The sequence below is a fragment of the Bactrocera dorsalis genome, chromosome 2 (assembly GCF_023373825.1).
Source record: "Bactrocera dorsalis isolate Fly_Bdor chromosome 2, ASM2337382v1, whole genome shotgun sequence".
In the NCBI taxonomy this organism is placed as follows: domain Eukaryota; kingdom Metazoa; phylum Arthropoda; class Insecta; order Diptera; family Tephritidae; genus Bactrocera; species Bactrocera dorsalis.
Window position 1 is genome coordinate 99,203,940 of NC_064304.1, and position 14,013 is coordinate 99,217,952.

Consider the following 14,013-nt stretch of genomic DNA (forward strand, 5'->3'; position numbering starts at 1 on the left):
AAATTGAAATCCACCCTCAAAACACATGCTCTACGTGCATATAACAGATGGGGGCCCAGGCGAGCGAGTTGTTGTTGCCAAACGTTGTTTGATCGAATGCTCCAATGAATCTCCATACATAAAAATGTTGTATACTGCAGTTCGGTTCTTGTGAAGACATACACTGAAATGCATACAGACCCGCTCTTGTGTAATGGAAAGTGTATTTAAATTACTTAAAATGAATGGACGCTTGGTGTACTTGTATATATGATATTTAGGCTTGTGATCAGCTCAATTGCTTCAAAATGCATTATTTTAGTTTCCATCTTTCCATAAGTCTGTCTCTACAAGCACTACAACAGATCTCTTCGCGAAGTTATGCAAAGATTGTTACCCAAGATAACTAAACTTTTCGAACAAAATCTGCGTTCAGATTAGATAGCTATAGCCTGAGTTGCCATACAAATTGTCCGAAAATCAAGTGCTTGAATGGAAACTTGTTTATAAATGTGGGTATTATTTTACGACGTAACCTAAATCAACTTTTTTTGTTGTATCCCGACATGACAATATTTTCTTATTAGTTTACTCTTGATCGCAAAAAAGGTGAACAGGCAGTGTGAAACTCTGATACACACCATACCAATAAATCATTATTTCATAGATGACGGGATTTTCAACAGGCGTGCTGCCGTTCGCTCCCGCTCTTTCGAAGTCAGAAACCTCAATTAATAGTCGTCATAATCATTGTGTCAGATCACGTGTTATTATACGAAATGGCCCAGTAAATTGGCCGCCTCAGTCGTGCGATTTGACGCCGTTAAACTATTTTCTGAGCCTATGGTCTATCCCAACAAGTCAGCGACGATCGAAGAACTTTGTACGAATATCGAACGTGAAATTACAGCAATATCGGCTGATTTATGCTTGATATCCCAAACCGTTTTAATTTTATTAAAAAAAAAAAACTTTTGTAGCTCTCTTATTAAAAACCCCTTATAACTATGTATAACGCTGTAACGTTTTCATCCGCACGGATCCATCGATAATCTAGTTAAACACGGAAAAGTCAAATAATAATCAGAGGATATTACTACAACGCATTTTCAATAATACTTTTGTAGTCCTAATGGACTCAAGAATAATATTTGGCATATATATGAGCCGAGTGTTGACTTATATTTATGATTTTATGTCGAACAACCTTTCTGTGACCCTTATTTCGGGTTCGCTTTACAAAAAACTCATCACTAAAATGTCAAGTCCATTCGCAAAGCGCTTTAAGGGAATGAGTCGACTCATGAAATATGATGACAATTGGTGCAATAAGTACTCTACAGAGATGTCATAAAGCTTTCACTCAAACTTGACAAAAATATCGAAGCAGTTTGTATTGTATTATCAGCAACTAAACGGCTTAAGTTGAGAAATCAACCAAGCCATGCTCCGCTCCTCTCCTTCATATAGTATATCTCCATCACCACCCTCATTTATAGCTTGCAGCAAAAGTACAAAAAAAGGCGAAACTAATAACAAATAGTAGCGTGGAAAAAATAATTGAATTCCAAACTTTGCAAGGGGGTCGGCACCTTGTCCCATTAAAAAGTACCAAAATGGTTTAACAAGCTGACAGCCTTCAAGTTGTGTCCCATACTTGCATACACACTGACACATGCACAAGCAAATGTACGCCAGCACGCAGCAATTGTAATGGAGCAGCACATAGCTTAGAAATATTTAGCGTACACAGGCCCCAAATTGCTTGTACACATTTTACACATTGCTTTCATTGCAGTGGATTTTGAAATTACAACACTTTTGGCGCACGTTGCCAAGCGGCGTGCTGTTTTGCCGGCCATCGCTGTGTTTTATTGCTGCGCAACGGAAAAGAAAGCTTGTCGTAAAAATAAATGCTACACTGTACCTGCTGTATATCAATTTCTGTGTGTGTGTGTGCGAGAGCTCAAGCGGAAACGAAATATTCGTTGCGGTCGTGTTGGCATTTGTTTTATTTCAATTTCCGCTTCCCCTATACCACACCATGCGCCAGGCGCCCCTCCTCCTTCTCGTGTTGACATAACCTCACACCCCACCATCCACGCATACATTTTTGCAGTTCCTTCACGCGCACCAGCTGTGATTGCTTGCTGCTTAATTGTCCAGTCCGAAATGTCAGGATTACTTCCATTAAGAGCAATTTAAGTGCCATTTGAAAGTAAAGCAATACAATGTTACAATTTCCATGCCTTGCTGATTCGGAGTAGTCACTTCAAAGTGCACAATGAGTATTATCTGAGAGTTTTGAGACAAAAGCATTCCTAAATAAATTAGTTTCGACCAATATTTGAAGAAAATTTTCGTGCTATTTATTTCTAGTACAAAATTCGTTACAGAGTTGACTTTATACATACATACATTTTTCCACGAATTTTGGCATTTAGAGTTTTCCACACTTCCGCTTTCCAGTCATGAATTAATAGTTTGGTATTATTTTCTGAAGTTTGCTGGAAGTAATACTGCGACTTAGAGTACAATTTGAGCAACTTTCTACCTCACATTTATCTATTTTCTGATACCCGAACTTTTTATACTTTTGCAAGCCGTTATTATTAACACTTCTCCAGCCTGCTGAATGGCAGTGTAAGTGTAACACCAAGAAATGGCGAACCCGATTCCCCAATCGATGACGATGGAGCAGACGTTCCATTGCCCGACCATGAAGAAGTTCGAATAGCAATTACCCGTCTGAAGAACAACAAAGCGACAGAGACCGATGGATTGCCGGCTGAGCTATTCAATCACGGCTCCGAAGAACTGATAAGGAGCATGCATCAGCGTCTTAGTAAAATATGGTCGGAGGAAAGCGTGCCCGACGATTGGAATTTAGGTGTACTCTGCCCAATCCACGAAAACGGAGACCCCAATAGGGAAGAATCTCTCCGAGCCAGTCAATATCAAACGAGGTTTCGGACAAGGCGACTCGCTGTCGTGCGATTTCTTCAATCTACTGCTGGAGAGTGTACAACTGCTGGCATACGCTGACGAAATATATCGTGTCATCAAACAAACAGTCTCCGCACTCGCGACTTGGCTCTTACGTCACTGCTGACAGTCATAACTTCAAAGTCGTAGACGATTTAGCCTATATTGGAACCAGCATTAGCGCAACAACAATGTCAGCCTCGAGATCCAACGTAAAATAACTTTTGCCACCGGGTGCTACTTCGGACTGAGTAGGCAATTGAAAAATAAAGTCTTCTATCGACGAATAAAAACCCAAACTCAGGTGCAGAAGCATGGACGATGACAACTTCTGACGAATCGACGTTACGAGTATTCGAGAGAAAGGTTCTGAGCTGTATGAGATATACGACGTCATTGACACAGTTCAGCGAATTAAAAGACAGCGGCTACGCTACCTAGGTAATGTCGTCTAAATGAAAGAAAACACTCCAGCTCCGAAAGTATTCGATGCAGTACCCGCCGGGGGAAACAGAGGAAAAGGAAGACCACCACTCTGTTGGAAACTCGACGAGGTGCAGAAGAACATTACCTCGCTTGGAAACTCCAATTGGCGCCAAGCAGCGAAAAGGAAGATCGTCTGGCGCGGTTAGGGTAGTTGTTCTTCAGGGTATATTAACATAATCATAAGCCTCGAAGCAGCTGTTGTGTGAAATGTAGCGCTCTACTGCTTGAATCTCATGACGTCTACAATTAAGGCATTACAATCTGGTTTAAATTTATCATTCATATGATTTAATCTCTAATAACAACGATGGACAAAGCATTGTTTTAGACTCTTTTTATTCAACGAAATCCTACCGCTTTTTTACAAAAGCTTTAAAAAATTCCGTTTCGTGTGGTCCAGCTTGTACCATAAACAATTACAAAAATCTCTTTACAACTTCAGCGCTCGAATTTTTAATTTCTTTTTTTTATTTTGTCAAATCTCTCAAGTCCAAAACTGCTCGTGCTAACCCCTTCTCAGAATAACGTGCTTTATGACATTATTGCCTTAGCAACATTGCGCGTACCAGTATTATTTTCATTTTTTTTCTTTCTTCTGGTTTTGACGCAGTTATTAAATTTTGTCGTTGACATTCTTACATGAACGAAACTTTTAAATCTCGCAGAAACTTTCGCCACCTCAACACAGCCGCAGCCCCTGCGCACTACGCACACAACCACCAAATTGTTCTGTACACATACATACAAACACAAACATACAGAGGCGCTGAGTACTAACCAAAAATTATCTTCATTTCCTTGTCAAGCAGTAACCAAAGCCTTATTGTCTATTTCCGCTACTTTTTCTCTCCTCTGACTTCGACAAAGTTCTACTTTCGTAATTGCGCTCCGCATTTTGGACAGGCAAGTGCATATTTCATTCAAGTAAGACTTATTAGATGCAGCAGCAGCAAGCAAACAGCCGCTGGTGCCTATGGGCCCCAATCCACACCAGCAAGTCGCACAGGATGCCATACTACGGTGAAGAGGATAGAAAAAATGTGCTGTTGTGGTAAATGTTGTGCAAGCTGTGGTCTCGCTGTCATTTTTTGTTTCAGTGATTGTTGTTGCAACTGTTGGTTTTTACAAATTTTGTTTTTCGTTGGGTTATCGTTTTAAGTTCAGATTATTCCTGTATCAAAATATTGTTTGTTTTCACAGTTATTTTACGTACAAACAAACAATTTCTGTGCAAAAATTTATCAAATGAGTTTCGCCTTTGAGTTACGTCAGATAACGAGTATAGCTTTACAAGTCAACGTCATTTACAGTGCACCGTATGCTTAATTTAATGTAGTAGCTGGTTATATAAGCGATTTTCTACTGCTTTCCACCACAACACCAGCTTTTGTTTTCAACTAAATATTATACCATAGTAACGAGTGACCATAAGCAGCAAAAAATTTCTTGAAATAATTTATTAAAGAATGCTGCCAAGCTAAGAGTCTTTTGTCGAATAAAAATCAGTGTCCGTTCCGACTAGTGATTATTTTGATGTGACATTTGGCAGAGATATCACTGAGAGTCATATCAATTTATAAAAAAAAATTATTTCGACGATTGTGGTTTTGCGTGAAATCTAAATTTAAAAGTCTTACTATTTTTTGCCCATAGTTATACTATTACATATCCCATACTATTTTTAAAAATAACTGTTTAAAAAAAAAGAAAAAACCTGTTAATAAATTTTAGTAAAAGTTTAATTTGTATGTATTTAGATTTTACGTGAAAATTCCGTTCTGAAATTCACAACGATTTATTAAATATATATCAATAATACATGGTGCCTTATGCAACTTGTTAGTCAAATTAATAAACATTCTCTTAATTCAAGCAAATAAATTCCAATTTTATAAAACTATTTGCTGGTATTTAGGTATACGTACATTGGTATATGTGAAAGTTCATTGCGGTAGTTATGTATAATATATATACATATATATATATATGTAAAATACACTGCTACAATGTGGCTAATCTAATTTCTACAACCAGAATATGAAATAAAAATAAAATACTCTATTTTTATACACATATTTACGTTAGTTTGATTGATGGCAGAGGCTGGAGAACAACCTCTAGCTTTAATAAAACCTCATTTCGAATGCCTGTATGTTAAAAATGTACTTTTTAATAAAATACAAAAAAAAAATATTGCTACAGCAAAGCGACTGCGAAAATGGCCGGATAATATTTACATTTGCATTTGTGTAGAAAAATATTTTAATGAAATTATAAAAATTTCTTTTTGAAATAATAATCAGTAATACATATGTATCATCAATAATACATTCAGTGCTTTCAAGTACTTTTATTACTGTTAGGCTAAAAAGTTATGAATGTATGCTTTCGAATCGCCATTTGTCAGAAAGGAACTACACCTAAAATTAACACAATTTTCAATCATACGAAGGTTACTTTTGTATTACAGGTTTTTGCAATCCTATTATTGCAGTCTGGCTACTGGATCGTAAAGTTTGACATTTTTGTTGTAATCAGGGCACTACAAAAGTAGACCCGTAGGGACAGCAAACGACGCCATATTTTTTCCTGCTATTTTGACATTTCTCTTCAGTAACTTTTGCCATTTCATCATGGAAAGATATACGATCCAACAACGAGTCGAACTTATTAAAATTTATTACCGAAATTCATAGTCACTGGCCTCAACTTTAAGAGCGCTAAGTTCAATTAATGGTCGTCATAATCGTCCTGTCAGATCAACAATTGAGCGTCTAGTGGAAAAATTTGTATCCACATGCACAGTACAAAATGTTCACGTGCCCGTGAGGTAAAAAATGCATGTAGTGTCGAGAATATTGCTGCCTTGACGTAAGAACTGACCACCAGAGTCGGCGTATGTTCGTAAAAGGGGCTGAACAACAACTTGAAAATGATCAAGATTTTCATCGAAAAATCATCTTCAGCGATAAGGCTCATTTCTGGCTGAATGGCGTCGTCAATAAGTAAAGTATGCGCTATTGGTCAGGCGAGATTGTGGCAATTGTGTTTCAAAGTAAAATTAACCATAGGAGCTTAAAATTGTTAACATCTAAGCGGCAATGCCATTTCAAATTTGTCTTTTAACAAATATATACAATAATGAACTCTAAATTGAAAGAAAAAACAATCAAAGTGCATAGGTCAATTCTCTATTCAGATTTATAATTCACCAACATATTTTAGGAAAAAAGTTATTTTCAATTAGCAATTATATTAAATTTATAACTTCTTTGGAAGAAATTTGTATCTCTTTTAACTTTCTTCAAAAAAGAAAATAAAAAACACGAGTAAGAATTCAATAAATAAATATTATTTTATATGTTTTATACAGAAAACTGCAAATTTACGAAATAATCAACGTTATTATTGACTTTATGGAGCGCCAAATTGGCAACTTAATCCCCACAAGCGCAAGATTTCCCGACTCGCAGTCGCGTACAATAATAAATACGAAGATTTAAAAAATATAAGCATACATACCATATACTCGTATCGGTATGTTGATGCGAGATGCGAGCAAATACAAACAAAGCAATAAATATTTAGTTTCCAGTGAGAAAACGTGCGGGCGCCACACAATAGAAATGAAGGCACACACACACATATATATATGCAATTGGGTCACTCAGCGAATCGCACAATGCCAGCGGCAATACAAAATCAAATTATACATAAAATATATATTACAAGTCGCAAAAATTCTAGAGCGCGCTTCACTCAGTATAAGCTCGACTCAGTATAGCCCTTTCGGAGACAATAAAATGCATTTATTGACATCGGCAGCAAAGTGGAAAATCTAACAAAATTCTTCTAAGAAATTGATTTATTTGCTATAATAAATGAACAATGCTGTCAGAGAGTGCCAACAAATGTCATGGGAAAGCGCTAAAACAAGTGGTGTAGTAAGAATTCTTAGAGTATAAGTCGCAAGTCGCCTTAACTGCGACCGAAACACGAGTACGAAGCGTTCATTTAAACTAAAAAACTCAAATCTATCAGCTGTAAAAACACACAGAGTGCGATGGTGGCAGCACTCACCACAGTTCCTAGAACATACTCAACAAACATCAAACTTCGAGATACGCATTAACAGAATCTACACGGGGCAATCATTTTGGAAAAATTTAAAAAAAGACAACACTCAGCAAATTGAAAATGATCGACGAAACGACAAAACGACAAAACTATTAATGTGTAATAAAAAAAACGTACAACAAATGCAGAAGTGAAATGTAAAGTTGGTACCCGCTGCAGCGGATGATGTTAAATTAAACTTCGTGGGAATAAAAATGTTCAAGAAGAAAAACTTCAAAGCACTTAATGCATCCTGACTGCTGACAGCGAGTTGATTATAGTGATTGACAGGCGAAAATACGAGCGAGAAAATAGCACAAAATCACTTTTTTACTCAAATGGTAACGTACAGCGCTCGTCAGATTAATAATTACGTGCTATATATAAAGCATGTTTTTAATTTACGCAAAAATTTCTTCGTTAAGGGAATACAGAGGATGTGCGACAATGAAATTACGCAACTTTTTTACATGAAGCTTGCACCGCGACTTTAGGTCTATTGTACCCCTGCTCTGTGGGGATATGTAAAGTCCAATGTCTATGTGTACAATCCTGCTTCGATTCAGGCTCTTGAGCAAAACATCACCCATGTCATTCACCAGTTATCAATCGAAATGCTCGAACGGGTCATCAAAAATTGGACTCAACGGAAGGACCAACAAAGACCTAGACACGGCCAACATTTGAAAGACATAATCTTCAAAAATTAATGGTAAAGATTGTTCTTTCGAATGATTATAAATATTCCACATTAAATACGAAGTTTCTGTGTTTTTTCCTTAAAAAAGTGGGGAACCTCAAAATGGATCACACTAGATTATTATAACAACTAAGGTTGTATAAAATGATCTTGAGGGGTTGGGTAGTTAAATTACACAAGTTTTCAGTTGCTCGATTGACGGATTTCTTTTTTATATTCTTCTTATATCAAAGAGTACAGTGCGTTTTGTAGGACAGAATCGTACTGAAAAGCTTTTCAGCTCTATAAAGGCAAACATTTTAACTTTTCTTTTGATGAATTCGGCATTTATTGTCTCAGCACCACCATGCGGGTTATTTGAGAGCCAAAATAGAAACAATATATCAACAAATTTACCATCGACTACTCTGCTATACAGCTATTTGCCGTACTTATTATTTTGACGACATGTGTATATTATTTCCAACGAACTTATAAAGTTGCGCTGTCAACGCTCTTGAATAAAATTGACTTTATTGGGGTGTGTTTGTCAATATTCAAACTACTGACGCTGACTACACAAACACATATCTAAAGGGTGATTTTTTAAGAGCTTGATAACTTTTTTTTAAAAAAAAACGCATAAAATTTGCAAAATCTCATCGGTTCTTTATTTGAAACGTTAGATTGGTTCATGACATTTACTTTTTGAAGTTAATTTCATTTAAATGTTGACCGCGGCTGCGTCTTAGGTGGTCCATTCGGAAAGTCCAATTTTGGGCAACTTTTTCGAGCATTTCGGCCGGAATAGCCCGAATTTCTTCGGAAATGTTGTCTTCCAAAGCTGGAATAGTTGCTGGCTTATTTCTGTAGACTTTAGACTTGACGTAGCCCCACAAAAAATAGTCTAAAGGCGTTAAATCGCATGATCTTGGTGGCCAACTCACGGGTCCATTTCTTGAGATGAATTGTTGTCCGAAGTTTTCCCTCAAAATGGCCATAGAATCGCGAGCTGTGTGGCATGTAGCGCCATCTTGTTGAAACCACATGTCAACCAAGTTCAGTTCTTCCATTTTTGGCAACAAAAAGTTTGTTAGCATCGAACGATAGCGATCGCCATTCACCGTAACGTTGCGTCCAACAGCATCTTTGAAAAAATACGGTCCAATGATTCCACCAGCGTACAAACCACACCAAACAGTGCATTTTTCGGGATGCATGGGCAGTTCTTGAACGGCTTCTGGTTGCTCTTCACCCCAAATGCGGCAATTTTGCTTATTTACGTAGCCATTCAACCAGAAATGAGCCTCATCGCTGAACAAAATAAAGCGCGAAACACATTTCGAACCGAACACTGATTTTGGTAATAAAATTCAATGATTTGCAAGCGTTGCTCGTTAGTAAGTCTATTCATGATGAAATGTCAAAGCATACTGAGCATCTTTCTCTTTGACACCATGTCTGAAATCCCACGTGATCTGTCAAATACTAATGCATGAAAATCCTAACCTCAAAAAAATCACCCGTTACTTGGACTGATGCAAAGAGATGCACGCAGCGATTGGAAAAGTGAGAGTACACACAATATTTGAAAGAGTCGCAAAGAACGCGAAAACAATACACTTTTGGAAATTAAAAGAGAAAATTCAAGTGAATCGATTGTCAATTTGTAGCAAATAACGATTTCGAGTACTGGCAAAAGTTAGTAAATAATCTGAATGTAAAGCAAGAAATCTGTAATTTAGAGTAGGCTACCTTTAACTACCATATTTTAGCACAAATAATCCGTTTATATCATTTTGTCCTCTGCGTATGAACTGGATTTGAACGCCATTATTTCTGACTTGTTCATCTTGTTCTGAAAACTAGCGGACACATATCTCGCTGGCTACGTTAAAGCTGAGCTTCTCTTCTGGTGAAAGATTAAAAATATCAGCAGAGCACATGAAAAACCAAAAATGGCACTACTAAAGTATGAATAAATTTTACATGCAGTATTTTGTTGTCGATACCATCCCATATACTCTACTTGTATTAATATGCACTCATAGTCAGAATCCATTGTCGTGCCATATGGCACTAACGAACCCTCTGCTTAGCTGGAATGTCAGAATTTTCGGTGGAAAACGTCGTTTTGGCATTTAATATCCTCGTGTGACTATGTGTGTACACAACCATATATGCTTGTATGCCGGAGTGGCCTTTGTATTTGTATTTGTAGTTGAAAGATTGATAGCTAGAATTCCAAATGGAAAACATGCTGAAATCCAACAGTCGTAATAGAATTACAAGCAACTGCTTTTGCTGCGCTGTTGACAAAAACTCCCGAGCCACCACAACTTGCCACGCTGTCTAACTGCTGTCAGCTGCCAGCTGTCAATAATGATAAGTCGCTACCGAAATTTAGTTTAGTCATTTACCAACACGCCGATACAATCTCGTACAGAGCGGACATTGCGGTAATGGTGGCTTAATATATTGGGTCGTTCACTAAACAATTTCGTGTTTTAGTGCAATTTAAACACATTTTTTTATTGGGTAAAATTTTTTATGAAGTCATATATATGTCATTTTGATACAATATCGTTTGCTATCTTTCGGGCAAGACATTCATTCCACGCTCATAAAATTGTTGTTGTAGGCAAAAAATTGATTTAAATGGTTTTTGACGTCCTGATTTTAAGTGAAGGTTCTCCCACCCCCAAAAATACTGCAGAGACCGAAACAAGTCCAAGTCCGAAGGTGCCAAGTCTGAATATTATGGCGGATGTGCTACATTCCATTCAAGTTATAAAAGCTTTTGGCGAGTCATTAAACTTGCATGAGGTCTCGCATTATCCTGATAGAACACTACACCTTTTCTATTGATCAATTCTGGATCACTCAATTTGTTCAGCTGATCACGATACACTTGAGAATTAATCGTGGTATAGTCGGGCAAAAACTCAAAATCAACGATCCCTTTAAAATCCACCAAACAAACAACATAACCTGTTCTTGGTGACTATCAGCCTTCGAAATAGTTTGATCTGGTTCAACCTTTATAGACCATAATCTCTTCCGCTTTACTTTCTTGTAAACAGCTTACTTTTCGTCGCCAGCAACAATGCGATCACTTCTTTTTTTTTTTGAGCAAATACGACGAATTTTGTTCGATAAGAATATGACAAATCCATATATCTTCTTCTTCTTTACTGGCGTAGACACCGCTTACGCGATTATAGCCGAGTCAACAACTCATATCGTCTTCAAGAGTCCTTCCAGGACGTGGTGTTTCCTCAAGAACAAAATTACCAGAACAAAATTTTGTAAGCCAATTGTGGTACGAGTATTAGTGTATTAGTATTAGTGTTCGGTCAACATATCTTTTCAGTATACTACGAGTATATATCACATAATTTTCGCTTGGCTTGAACCTCATTTTTACCCGTTTGATAGCAAAACAGTAAAATACCAAAAATGCTGTTTTCGATCTTCATTCTTCAATAGGTCACCAAACCAAAACTAGTCACGCCTAACATATCAGCTATTCAAATATTTAACGGTAAAGCGATTAAATGTGAAGTTGGCTACGAAACAATTCAATTAGATCAGCTCTTGCCATCAAACGAAATTACTTAGTGAACGACCCAATATAGGTAAAAACTATTTTCTTAACAACAAACATCAAAGCCAGAATTGGAGTAGTCAAGAGTTATTGTATTACATATAAGTTAAGCTTTATATGCTTTCTATATAATGGGTTGTCAAAAAAGTCTTGCGGTATTTTTATTGAATCAATTCGTGTGGCACCCATACATCGAGCTTCTTAGTGACTCCAAGCTTCTTCAAATGGTTTATAACAATTTGATGACTACTATGCCGGTCTCTTTCGACTAATTCAGCGATTTGATCGCAATTTTCGACGACAGGCCTTCCGGAGCGTGGCGCATCTTCGACCACCTCTACACCAGAACGAAAACGTTGAAACCATCGTTGTGCGGTGGAAATGGAAACTGTATCGGGTCCATAAACTAAAACTAAACTAAAACCAAACTCTATAGATTACTCATTATTCCGTTCTGTTATAGATGTAGAGGAATGGACGATGATAACATCTAATGACTCGACGTTACGAGTTTTCGAGGGAAAGGAAGATTTATGGCCCTTTGTGCATTGTCAACAGTGAATACCACATTCGATGGAACGATGAGCTGTATGAGATATACAACGACATTGACATATGTAGTTCAGCGGCTACACTGGATGACCTAGTCCGAATGGACCAAAACGACCTCACTTATCTCTAGGCCGTAAAAGAAGAATATCTAAAAGACATAGACTATTGTAACCTCGTGCAATCTGGAAAGCACTTTTCACCTTTCATTTCCAACTTGCTTAGAAATTAAGTACGTAACTCACCGTTTAAAGCGACGGAAATGCAAAATAGCAAACCGTCAAAGCCATTAAGTTTTGAGACTTTTGGATATGTATATAGTACGTCAAGCCGATAGGTAGCTGCAATCAAAAGAAAGGTAAACAATGTAAATTAATTTCAGACTTAAAAATAAATTGTACTAAACTTCTAAGAGGATTGTGGACATATATGAGTATAAATTGTAGTTTACAACAACATTTCAGTTTAAGTTAAAAACTCGTAGTGTGCGCCACAAATTGATTAATTACGAAGATTTGTTAGACGCTTAAGTTGCAGAAGGGTTCTTTGGCGCTACACAAGTAACCCTACAAAAACACTATTTACTTCTGGTATTAGTGGCCATTAATTCACACACACATATACTTATATATTTCCTTTTAAGCACGCAAGCTTGTTTAAATTCAGCTTAAGTTGCTATTTCTCCTTGACTGCCGCACACTCTCCGCTTCGTTTTAACTAACCGCCGTCAGCCATTGACCGCATAAAGTGTGGACTTGACTTTTCGCACATCAAGCGCCCACACCCGACACACACACATACACACATGCACACGAGCGCGAACATAGATTTCCTTTACTGCTGTGTGTTCTATGGTTTCGCTGTGACTTCCTGCTACTACAACATTATTTACCTGTCGTGTGTCTGTGTATGTATATATATGTGTTTGTGTTGCGATAGTTAAGTATACGCTTAAGTCCATTTAAGTAATTTACATTATTTTCTACTTTTTTTCATTTGTTTTTCGAAAACCGCATGAACTAACGAACTTTTGCATCGCCGAGCACCGAACCCCGCACCCCGAACTTCGAAAGAGAATGCACTTTTCAAGCGACTAGAGCGGGCTGGAGTGCAGGCGCCAGTGTAGAGCAGGCAACTAGCATTGTGTTTGCATCTAGGGTACTTTTTGGTTTCGAACTGGGAACTTAATGTTCAAATCCGACACGTATTTTGACCTCATAGCCACAGTTTGCGTGTTTCATTGTCATTAATTAAGGCGTAAGCGGCGAAGAAGACTGCAAAGCCAGTCTAGCGCCGTGTAGGCAGGCAGTAGTGTGAGTGTGTCGATGTTTTATTGGTTCTTGTGTATTGCACTAACTTAACCATAAAGAATTTAGCGCCGTAATCCTACGTCGCACAGTGAAGTGAATAGAAAAATAGCAGAAATAATAACCTTCACATTTTTTTTTATAGAATAAAGCAATATAAAAGATGTTTAACTTGATTTTGATCGGTCCATTTATATGGCAGCTATGTGCTATAGTGGTCCAATCTGAACACTTTCCTCGTATATTGCATAATTACCTTGGCCAATAATCTATGCCAAATTTCATGAAGATATCTCGTCAAATGA

The 14,013-nt window shown here is 37.4% G+C and overlaps 1 protein-coding gene across 7 annotated transcripts in view; it reads right to left on the reverse strand.

Annotated features, from left to right (window-relative positions):
* LOC105231519 (protein tincar) overlaps positions 1-14,013 on the reverse strand; it is a 176,091-nt gene that overhangs the window by 92,530 nt on the left and 69,548 nt on the right. For 5 of the 7 annotated variants that reach the window (XM_049450477.1, XM_049450476.1, XM_049450472.1 and 2 more), the window contains one exon: positions 12,647-12,742. The exons of 1 other annotated variant lie outside the window; for it this stretch is intronic. The gene's annotated coding sequence lies outside the window, so the exon portion shown is untranslated. Of the gene's footprint in view, positions 1-241; positions 273-12,646; positions 12,743-14,013 lie in introns of those variants that run through there. One more of the 7 variants, XM_011212856.4, reaches the window with a different exon arrangement.